The following is a 12022-nucleotide window of genomic DNA, read 5'->3' as shown; positions in this document are numbered from 1 at the left end:
AAGGAAAAAAATGGCTGCTGGAAATGGTGCATTTGTAGTGCTGACAGATTCCCCAGTGACAACCCTGATAACAATGAGAGAGAGAGAGAGAGCAAAGGTTTTACACTTGGTGATTCCGAGGGCCAGGGGGCAGACTTGTCATTGATTGGGGCACTTATTCCTGAGAGGAGAGGGACCCTGATGACAGCTCCTAGCTTGGGTGATGAAGTGGCTGCTCAGAGCTGATGAGGGTCCCTCCCAGTCCTTCTTCCCACCACCTCCTTTCTCCCCTCCATCCTCTGGGTATAAAGTTGGCTATTAGGTACAAAGCTTAGTCCTTCAGAATTGGCAGGTTTCATGCACGTTGGGCATTGGGCTGGCTGCCAAATAGCATGATACCTGATTATACTCCCAGATTCCTCCAGACCCTAAGTCTTCCTGGGTATATATATATGTATATATATATTTTCTTTAATTAAATCTGCCTTTATTTTATTTTCTTTTTTATTGCCATCAGGGTTATCCCTGAAACTCTGTCTGTACTACATATCCACCACTCCCAGAAGCCAGTATTTCCTCTTTCTATTTTACTGGATAGGATAGAGATAAATTGAGAGGGAAGGGGAGATAGAGAGGTAGAGGGAAAGAGAGACTCCTGCAGACCTGCTTCACTGCTTGTGAAGTGTCTCCCTGCAGGTGGGGAGTGGGTTCTCGAACCCGGTCCTTGTTTATGGTAAGATGGGCGCTTAGCTGGATGCACCACTGCCCAGCACCTAAATCTGCCTTTGCCTTAAGCACTCATAGTCCAGATTAGTGAGAGATACTCAATCATTCGCTACCCTTTCGTATTCTCCCATTTAAGAAAAAACCACCAGACGGGTTGGGTGATGCGCACCTGGTTGAGAGCACATGCTGCAATGCTCAAGGACCCAGGTTTGAGCCTCCAGTCCCCACCTGCAGGGGAAAGCTTTTCAAGTGGTGAATCAGTGTTGCAGGTGTCCCTCTGTCCCTTTCTCTCTCTGTCTCCCCCTTTCTCCTGACTTCTGGCTTTTTTTTTTTTTTTACCCTGAGCCTGAAATCTGATATGCAGGTAGATCCAAGTTATTGTCTGGGTAGATGGTGTCATGGCTGGAAAAAGGACCAGAAAGCTGGATCAGGGAAGAGAGTAGCTCCCAAATATGGGGAAATTGTATAAACATTGTTGACTTAATAGTGACTTTTAAGCCACAGCCTCTCAGTGCATGGTCGCAACACATCCTCTGGCCCCTCCACTGGGAACCCTGGGTACTCTGTCTGGTGCTTGGCCCAGGGCAACCCCATAACCCAAGGCGGGGGGTGGGGTCGGGGTGGGGGGTGGGGGGGTGCGGGGTGGGGGTGGGACATGTGGTTTAAGGTTCTTTTCATAGCCGGCTCATTTAAATAATGTGAGCTGGGGCTCAGCTTTCATGTCTCTGGGTTTCTGGTTAGTTTGGAGTAGAGCACAGAGTAGGTAGTGGTGAGGAGAGAGGGGACCCCCCCACCTCCCACCCCCCCACCCCCCCCACCCTCCTTGCTTGGCTTCTTCCTCCGTAGGACCAGGCTCTTTGAGGGCCAGCTTTACAACAGTGTTAAACAATTGATCTTGGGGGGCGGGTGAGAGGGAGGCAGCTTTCCTTTCAGAAACCAGCCAGACTTTCAAGCCCGTGTAAGTTCAACCGGGGTCATCGGAGTTTATTGAGTGCAGGGCCCCCTCTCAGCAGGAGGGAAAGCCACATGGAAATCCTTGAGGGGATCCTCTGCTTGCTTCCCTTGTGGGTTGCCTCCTCTAAGCTGCCTCCTCTTTGCTGAGTTAGAAACTGGTCCAGGCCAGCCAGTCTTCACTGGCCTCACAGCAAGTGTTAATATTTATCAAATGCCCCCTCAGTGTGTGTGGAGGGGTGGGCTATGTGCTGGTTGATGGTATTTAGTCTTCAAAGTGACTCTGGGGGAACAGATGTCACTATTGACAGCTTGCAGGGGAGGCCCAAAGCAGGAAGAGGTTCACTGCTGTATCTCAGAGCTTGGGCATTGCTCTCTCAGCTCCCCGATCCTGGCGTGTGTGTGTGTGTGTGTGTGTGTGTGTGTGTGTGTGTGTGTGTGTGTGTACATACACCCCTTGCTTCCCTGGCAGTGCTCCCAGGAGCTCTGAACTATTGTGGGAGTTGAATTAGTCTCTCCTCCTCCTTCTCCTTCTTCTTTAGCCTCCAGGGTTATTGTTGGGGCTCAGTGCCAGCACTACAAATTCATTGCTCCTGGTGGCCATTTTCCCCATTTTATTGATAGGGATGAGAGAAATTGAGAGAGGAGGGGGAGACAGAGAGAAAGAGAGACACCTGCATACCTGCTTCATCACTTGTGAAACGGGGTATTGGCGGCTTGAACCCAGGTTCTTGTGCAGGTCCTGGTGCTAGTACTATGTACACTTAACTGCATGTGCCACCACCCAACTCCATTTATTTATTTATTTATTTGTTTGTTTGTTTGTTTACTATTGTCAGCAGGGTTATTGCTGGGGTTGGCTGCTGGCATTATGAATCCACCACTCCCGGGGCCATTTTTCCTTTTCTATTTTATTGGGTAGGACAGAGAAAAATTGAGAGAGGAGGGGGAGATGGAGAGGGTGAGAGAAAGAGAGACACCTGCAGACCTGCTTCAGTGCTCAAGTGTCCTTCCCCTGCAGGTGTGGAGCTGGTGCTCAAACCCGGGTAACGTGGTCAACTTGGTTCTCCACCACCGGGGCCTTATTTGTCATTTCAAGTTAAGACACAGGACTTGCTGTCATAATCCCCAGACCACCAGCTAATCACCAAGATCACATGGCACCTCTGCTCAGCCCAGGTTGCTTTCTGGTGAGAGAAAAATAGTAATATTCCAATTTTAACAAGATGGCTCCCCCTCCTCCCCAGAGGACAAGACCTTCCAGGGCACATGTCTTGGGTTACTAATTAAACTTTCTGGGCAGGATGATGACTAGAGACTTGTGATGCCGTCTGCAGAGGCCTAGTTCTTCTTCTTCTTCTTCTTCTTCTTCTTCTTCTTCTTCTTCTTCTTCTTCTTCTTCTTTTTTTTCAATACATACTTCCCCATTATTTTTATTTATTTATTTATTTTTATTTATTAATGATAAATATAGGAGAGAGAGAAAAAACCAGACATCACTATGGTACATGTGCTTCCAGGGATTGAACTTGAGACCTCATGCTCAAGAATCCAGTTCTTATCCACTGAGCCACCTCCTGGACCACAATGCCTAGTTCTTTGTAATCATTCTATCCTCAAAACCTTCTATGACTATCCTCATTTTAAACTTTTAAATTTATTTTAAAATTTGTACCAGAGCACTGCTCAGCTCTGGCTAATGGTGGCTCTGGGAACTGAACTTGCGACCTCAGGGCCTCAGGTATGGAAATCTTTCATAACTACTACACTGTCTCCCCAGCTCTGTTATCTTCATTTTGCAAATAAGAATTTCTGGGCCACCTCCTCTGCTTATGATACCTTTCCCTCATTTTATTATTCATTTGTCCATCTGTTGATTGTTTTTTTTGTCATCTCTGGGGCTTTATCATTCCAGGCCATCATTTTGGGGTAGAGAAAGTCAGAGGAAGAGAGGGCAAGACACCACCGCCCAAACCTTCCTTCAATGCAGTGGGGGGCTGGGTTTGAACCGGGGTCCTGCGCATGGCGAAACAGGCACCCTCCTTGGTAATGTATCTTGCCAGCCCAGCCTGTCCTCATTGTAGGCTCCAGAAGTCCCACAGCAGGGCTGGGTGGTGGCACAGATGGCTGACTGCACATATCACAATGTGTAGGGACCCAGGTTCAAGCCCCCTAGTCCTCTTCTGCAGGGTGGAAGCTTCACAAATGATAAAACAGTACTGCAGGCATCCCTCCCTCCCTCCCTCCCTCCCTCCCTCCCTCCTTCCCTCCCTCCTCCTTTCTTCTCAGTTTCTCCCTGTCCCTACCCAAAATAGATATAGTTAAATTTAAAAAATAAAACAAGTCCCATTCCTCAGACGAGACCTGATCCATTCTGTTCTCCCACTAGCTTGCTCAGACCCCCAGTGGGAGCCCATCTCTTTCAGCCCTGTGCCCCTCAACATTGCGCCTTTGCCTCTCGTCCAGCTTGCTTGGCACTCAAGGTGATCACAACCTTTTACCATCTCTGCTCTGGGACCATGGAGAATGTTGCTTATTGGAAAGAACACAGTTCAAGGGTGCACAGCAGAACAGTGAGGCAAAAACACCTTCATGCCTGAGGCTCCAAAGTCCCAGGTTCAATCTAGCACCACCATAAACCAGAGATGAGCAGTATTTGGTCTCTCTGTGTGTGTGTGTGATTAAAATATTCTAATTTTTATTATCTTTATTTATTGGATAGAGATAGCCAGAAATTGAGAGGGAAGGGGGTGATAGAGAGGGAGAGAGACAGAGAGACACCTGCAGCTCCGCTTCACCACTTGCAAAGCTTTCCCCCTGCAGGTGGGGACTGGGGGCTTGAACCCAAGACCTTGTGCATTGTAATAGGTGCATTCAACCAGGTGCACCACCACCTGCCCCCCTAAAATATTCTACCTGTTACCTCATCATCATGTCCATTGAATATTAACTTTGATGTTTAACCACAGAAGAAGTAGATGTCTGTGTCAGAGACACTGTTGTTGTTGTTCCTCTCCTCCTCCTCCTCCTCCTCCTCCTCCTCCTCCTCTTCTTCTTCAGTATACTCTATAAATGTCGAACTTGGGGCTGGGTGGTGGAGTACCTGGTTGAGCGCTCATATTACAATGCACAAGGACCTAGGTTTGAGCCCCTGGTCCCCCACCTACAGGGGAGAAAGCTTTGTGAGTGGTAAAGCAGGTCTGCAGATGTCTCTCTTTATCTCTCCCTCTCTGTCTTCCCCTACCCTCTCAATTTCTGGTTGTCATTATCCAATAAATAAAGATAATTGAAAAAAAAATTTAAATAGGGCGGGGGTAGATAACATAATGGTTATGCAAAGAGACTCTCATGCCTGAAGCTCCGAAGTCCCAGGTTCAATCCCCCACACCACCATAAGCCAGAGCTGTGCAGTGCTGTGGTATTTCTCTCGGTGTCTTTCCCTCTCTGCATCTCTCTCAGAAATAAAATAAATAAAATACTTTGAATAAAAAAAATTGAAATAGATGCAATACTACCAGTACAACAGCTGGACCGTAATCTCCCCCAGCCCACACCCATGGAAATATATAGCACACCCACTATTTTGGGATGCTAGCAAAGTGGGGTGTTAGTATTGGTTGCTAGGTTGTCTCTTGTTGGTTTCACTTTTTCTTTGGGAAACATTTTAATTATGCCTAGTTACTAACTGGCTACAACTGGAATTTTGTGCAGGCAGGGTGTGTTCCCTCATCATGAGTACTTAACAACTTTTTAAAAGGATTTAAAAAAATATTTATTTTGTTTTAATTCAAGATAGAGACAGAGAGACACACAAAGACTAGAGAGCTGTGGGGGTCAGGCGGTAGCGCAATGGGTTAAGTGCACATGGCGTGAAGCACAAGGACCAGCATAAAGATCCCAGTTCAAGCTCCTGGCTCTCCACCTGCAGGGGGGTGGCTTCACAGGCGGTGAAGCAGGTCTGCAGGTGTCTATCTTTCTCTCCCCCTCTCTGTCTTCCCCTCCTCTCTCCATTTCTCTCTGTCCTATCCAACAACAACGACACCAATAACAACACTAATAAGAACCACAAGAACGATAAAACAACAAGGGCAACATAGGGGGGAAAATCACCTTCACGAGCAGTGGATTTGTGCTGCAGGCACCAAGCCCCAGAAATAACCCTGGAGGCAAAACTAAATAATAATAATAATAAAAAGACTAGGGCATTGCTGAACTCTAGCAGCTGGTGGTGCTGGGGATTAAACCTGGGACCTGGGAGCCACAAACATGAAAGTCTTTTTACATAACCCTCATGCTGTCTACACAGCTTGAGTAGTTAAGCTTTTTATTTGTTTGCAAAAATGGCTTGTGTATTTCTCTGGGTCTCTAAAGAAGGAAACTTTTAGAAGCTCTTCTGGATTTAACAGTGGGTCGCGTAGGAAACAGTTAGACTTCACCGTGTTAAGATTTTCCTAGAGATCTTTTGGATCTCCGTCACAGTTGTCAGAGTTCTGGGCACAAGTTTAAGAGAACAACTGAAAGAAAGTTTTATTCTATTAGGAGTGTGGAGAAGGGTATTAAGTGGTTTGGTGCATGGTAAGACTAGAGTCAGGACCCTGCCTCTATTTCTGTCTCTTTAAGGACTTTTTTTTTTTTTTTTTTTGAGAAGATTTAAACTTTCCCTCCCTGAGCTGCAATTGTGAACTCATTTGGAGAACATACTTGAGGCTTTATTGAGAGTGAAATGAGAGCAAGAAGTCTCTGGATGCTGTACCCTTCTTGTGAAGATCCAGCAAAGGGTGTAGTCAGAGCTGGTGATCTGAGCATGAAAAAGACGTGATCATTCTCTGAATTTGGCCAGACTCATTATTGATTTTCTCTAAAAGGCCTGCGGGACAGGAAGGGCACCAGTCACTGAGGAACTGCTACCAGGAAGCTACTCACACAGGGAAGGGGAGGGGAGGCAGTGGGGGGGGAGAGGGGTTGGGGGGATGGCGGGTGAATTCAACTTGGTTGAAGGCATGCTCATTTTCAGGCATCTTGTGAGAGACCAGCTAACTCAGGAGGAAACTTAGGGTGTGAAGCAGAGATGTAGTACTTGCCCATGTTTGCTCCATGGCCATGAAGTAGCTTTTCCGGAAAGTTCATAACGTGGAAGAAGAGAGAGCTGCAAGCCCACGTGGTAGCTGAGGCAGTGGGACTTAGGATCCAACAAACTTGGTTTCAAGTCTCAATTCAAACATGTCCTCTGTGTGCCAAACCTTCCTCCCCCATCTTCTCTCCCTCTCCCCCACTTTTTGCCTTATGCTGTTGAGTAGTTAACAGTAAGCTGAGTAAAGGGAGGCCACTTAAAGGGAGGCCACTTAAAGGGAGAACATGTCAGTCTTTCCCCATTCAGCATGGTATTAACTGAAGGGTTGAAGTAAAAAATTTTATCAGAGTGAAGGAGTTCCCCTTGCCTCTGATTTCTGGAGTCTTTTACCTGGAAAGAGTGTTGGATTGTGTCAAGTTGCTTTTCTGCCCCTGCTTGTGTGGTTTTTGTCTTATATTCTTGTAACATCATGTGTGACAGTGATTGATTTTTGGATGTGAAACCAAGCAAGCATTTCCGGGGATGAGTCCCGCTTGGTCACGGCACATAAGCCTTTGAGTGTGCTTTTGTTCGCATCTGTATTCATCAGGAACACTGGCATGCCGTCTTCCTGTGATTTCTGTCTGCTTGTGATATCAGGGTAACAGTGGCCTCCTGGAGTGGGTAGTGTTTCCTCCTTTTCTGTATTTGGATGAGTTTATAAATGACTGATGTCAGTTCTCCATTACGTTTGTTAAAAATCACCACTGAAATCATGTACTTTTCTTTGTAAGATTTTTTTTTAAATTAATAATTCAGTCTGTTTTCTGGAGACCTATTTAGGTTTTCTGTTTGTTCTCAGGTAGCTTTAGTGCTCTGTATCCTTCTAAGAATTTGTTAATTTTGAGGCCAGGTGGTGGCACACCTGGTTAAACACATTACAGAGTGCAAGGACCTGGGTTCAAGCCTCTGGTCCTCACCTGTAGGGGGAAAGTTTCACGAGTGGTGAAGCAGGGCTGCAGGTGTCTCCCTTCCCACATCCCCCATCCCTTTCAATTTCTCTTTGTGTCTATCCAATTAAGAAAAAAGGTAAAAAAGAATTTGTTAATTTTGTCCTGTTATCTCATTTGTTGGTGTAGCTTATTCATAGTAATCAATCTATGAATATGAAAACAATCACTTTTCTTTCTGTACACTTGGTAGTAAAACCCCTCTTTCATTCTTGATTTTAGTACTTTGTCTTTTTTGACCTCGTGATTTTGGTCAACTTAACTTAGCACAGTTTTGTCAATCTTTAAACTATCAAGTTTTTTTCTTTTTTATTGTCTCTATTTTGGATAGAGACAGAGAGAAATTAAGAAGAGATAAAGAGGGAGAGAGACAGACACCTGAAGTATTGTGTTGCCACTCATGAAGCTTCCTCCCTGCAGGTGGAGCCTGGGGGCTTGAATGCTGGTCTTTGTGCAGTGTGTGCTGTACCTCAAGTTTACTTTTCCACGTGTTACATTCCCAGTGTTACATATTTCTGCTTTAATTAATTTGATTTCTTTCTGCTGACTTTGGGCTAAGCTTGCTCTTTTTTAATTAATTACTTTCCCCCCTTCAGATCTTAGGAGAGAAACAGAGGAGAACAAGAAGGCTGAAACTCCCCCCAGTGCCATGGAGGCTGAAGGCTCAGAACCCAAGTCTGTGTATGGCTAGTCAGGTGCCTTCCCAGGTGAGCTATCTCTCTTGAGGTATTTCTTCTTCTAGTTTCCTTCTCCTCTTCCTCTTCCTCCTTCTCCTTCTCCTTCTCTCCTCCTCCTCTTTCTCCTTTTTCCTCTCCCTAGCTTCTGCTTCCTCCTCCTCCTTTGGTCTTTCTCCTCCTATCCCTCCTCCATCTTTTTTTTTTTTTTGATAGTTGTTTCCGTCTGAGCATGGCTTTAAGTGTGCCGCACGCATCTGGCTACACCAAGTTTTCATTTTCTTTCAATCTAAATTTCAAACACATTTCGGAATGTCATGTTTAATTTTCACATATTTGCAAATTCCCCCAAATTTCCTTCTGCTATTTACTTCTAATTTCATTCCATTGTGGTCGGAGAACATACTGGGCGTGATCTGGCCGCTCTTTAAATATCTGGCCTCTTGAGTGGCCTGTTCCTGAGAAGGTGCCATGTGCACTCGTGCAGCGAGTGCAAGTACTGGGGTGGGCAGGTTGAGGAGAGGCAGGAGCCCCAGAAGCCTGTGTTGCTCAGTAAGCGTGTGGCGTGGTGTTTGGCAAGGCTTCAAGGAGGAGAAGTTCCTCACAGCAGGGAAGAGTCCAGAAACTGAGGCCCCAAGAAAAAGGGGAATGGGGAGAGGAGAGTATGTGGAAGTCTGGGAACTACCACTGGATTTTTAAAAAAAAATTTTTAGTTTAATAAGAGAGAGATAGAGAAATATATATAAAGAGGACTGGGTGTACCTGGTTGATCATATCCATCCCCTTACCCAGGATCAAGTCTCTCCTTCCCACTTGCAGGGGGGACAGTTCATGAGCGGGGAAGTAGCTTTGCAGGTGTCTATCTTTGTCTCTCCCTCCCCTTCTTCTTTCAATTTCTCTGTCCTATCCAATAAAATAGAAAGAAAAAAAAAAGGGAGGGACCAGAGTACTGCTCAGCTCTGGCTTATGGTGGAGCTGGAGATTGAAACTGGGACCTCAGAGCCTTAGGCAGGAGGGTCATTAAGCATAACCATCTTGCTGTCTCCCCAGCCCAGGAACTCCCAACAAGCTGAAAGCTTGGGAAACCCTGGTGCAGAGCACTAAGAAGAGCAGCAAAATTTGCGGGGTCTTTTGTAGTGGGGGCAGTTGTGTTAGGTACAATCCTGCAGATTCTGTAAAGAAGGCAAAAGACTACATGAGTCAACCATGCTTATGTTTGGTATGTAGACAACAATTACATGTGGGACAGTCTGAGTTTGGCTTGGAACAAATGGTCTCTCATCAAGTTTAATGGCCAGAAAATGGAAGGACCGAGCTTAGGAGATCGGGCCTTATGTAGCCATTTCCAGTCCATTTTGAGTTATTTTTTTTGTGCATGGTATAAAGAAGTGGTCCAATTTAGTTCTATATGTGGTTGTCTACTTGATAGTTCTTAGAATCTAGAATACAACTGAATTTGTGTTTCAATTTTATAAACTTATTGGATTAATTTGTTAGTTCTGGCTAAATCTAAATGACTTCCATAATTATGTATCTATTATAGATCAATTTTTTAATCCAGTTTGTGCTATTTTTAATTCTTTTCTTATATTATTTGCTGGATAGAACTTTCATATGATATTGAATAAGAGTGAGATTAATATTATTATTTTTCTTTTTTATTTAAGAAAGGATTAACAAAACCATAGGGTAGGAGGGGTACAATTCCATACACTTCCCTCCACCCAATCTCCATATCCCACCCCCTCCCCTGATAGCTTTCCCATTCTCTATCCCTCTGGGAGCATGGAACCAGGGTCATTGTGGGTTGCAGAAGGTAGAAGGTCTGGCTTCTGTAATTGCTTCCCCGCTGAACATGGGCATTGACTGGTCGGTCCATACTCCCAGTCTGCCTCTCTCTTTCCCTAGTAGAATGGGTCTCTGGGGAAGCAGAGCTCCAGGACACATTGGTGGGGTCTTCAGTCCAGGGAAGCCTGGCCAGCATCCTGATGACATCTGGAACCTGGTGACTGAAAAGAGAGTTAACATACAAAGACAAACAAATTGTTGAGCAATCATGGACCCAAAGCTTGGAATAGTGGAGAGGAAGTGTTAGGGAGGTACTCACTGCAAACTCTAGTGTACTTCTGCTTTCAGGTACATATTTTGCAGTAGTTTATGGATACGTGTGAACATATGCTCTCTCTCACAGAAACTGGTGTATATCTAGGTTTTGGGACTTTGTTAGAAAGTGAACCACCGGAGATGGAATCAGAGTATACTATGAAAGGAAAGGTCTCACCCGAGCAATGAAGCTGAAGGGTTGTCATTCCACACGTGAAGTCTCTGGACACAGTCTGAAGTGAAGCATGTTGAGGTGGCAATCATTGTGTTGGTTAGGTTGTGATCAGCAGATGCAATATTATTTGATAAGGATTGGGAGAGGCATACGGGAAAGTGGGCCCTATACAATGGTTCTAGGGGGAAGTAGAGGCTCCATAGTGGAGATGTGAGGTTCCTGCTGTCTTAGGGTTCAAAAAGACAATCGATAGTTAATGTTATCATCACATTATTTGGTAATTGGGCTAACTTTGAAAAGTCCCTCTGTTATGGTTTGCTGTACAGTACCCAGTATCTTGTATATAGCTGTGCTCTTGGTTGCTTCTGATCTACTTGGTCTCGGCTTTTGAGAGAGTCTGCATATCAATTACATAGCCTATATATTTAAAAGATTCAGTTTGTGTTTTGAAAAACTTCGATACAATTAATTTTCCCCCTCTTGTATTAATTAACTAGTGATTTATATGACTACATTTTACTAGGAGTGTACATAAACACCATTCCCACCACCAAAAGACTGTGACCCATCCCTCCCACCCACTCCCACCCCCCACTGGCCCAGGAAGCTGCATGCCTACCCCTCACCACAGGGTTTTTACTTTGGTGCCCTACTTACAATTTGGTCAGGTCCTGCTTTTAGTTTCCCTTTCAGATCTTCTTCCTCAACTTCTGTTGATGAGTGGGATCATCCCATACTCATCTTTATCTTTCTGACTTAGCTCACTTAACATAATTCCTTCTAGCTCTGACCAAGATGGGTCAGAGAGGGTGGGTTCATTGTTCTTGATAGCTGCAGAGATTAATATTCTTGACACACCAAGTCATTTACCATCAGTTATAATGACAGTGGTAGGATTTCTTGGTATGTTTTTAAGGGTAATTGCCTCCATTTCTAGTTTGCTAAAGGAATGTATCACAAATGGGAGCTGATATTTATCAAATCCTTCTTTGTGACATCAGCTGACATGATCATGTCATTTTTCTTCAACATGTTGATATGGTGACTTTTGTTGATTTTCTAATATTGACATAGTTTTGTATAGCTTGACAATAAACTATCATGCTTGTAATGTGCTATTGTTTTTAAAAATAAAAAAATATTATTGGCTAGAGACAGAAATTGAGAAGGAAGGGGGAGATACAGAAGGAGACAGAGATACCCGCAGCTCTGCTTCACCACCTGTGAAACTTTCTCCCTGCACATGTGGACTGGGGGCTTGAGACTGACTGGGTCCTTGTGCACTGCAGTGCGAGTGCTGAGCCAGGTGTGCCACCGCCTAGCCTGTAATGTGTTATTCTTTTTCAACACTGTT

General features: G+C 44.9%; 1 long non-coding RNA gene across 2 annotated transcripts in view; it reads left to right on the top strand.

Moving 5' to 3' along the window:
* The window catches only part of LOC132534645 (uncharacterized), a 118617-nt gene that overhangs the window by 8398 nt on the left and 98197 nt on the right, over positions 1 to 12022 (top strand). For both annotated transcript variants that reach the window (XR_009546377.1, XR_009546376.1), the window contains exon 2: positions 8313 to 8423. This is a non-coding gene — a long non-coding RNA (uncharacterized LOC132534645). The remainder of the gene's footprint in view (positions 1 to 8312; positions 8424 to 12022) is intronic.

Source organism: Erinaceus europaeus, chromosome 19, assembly GCF_950295315.1.
Source record: "Erinaceus europaeus chromosome 19, mEriEur2.1, whole genome shotgun sequence".
In the NCBI taxonomy this organism is placed as follows: domain Eukaryota; kingdom Metazoa; phylum Chordata; class Mammalia; order Eulipotyphla; family Erinaceidae; genus Erinaceus; species Erinaceus europaeus.
This window is presented reverse-complemented; position numbering and strand designations above follow the sequence as displayed.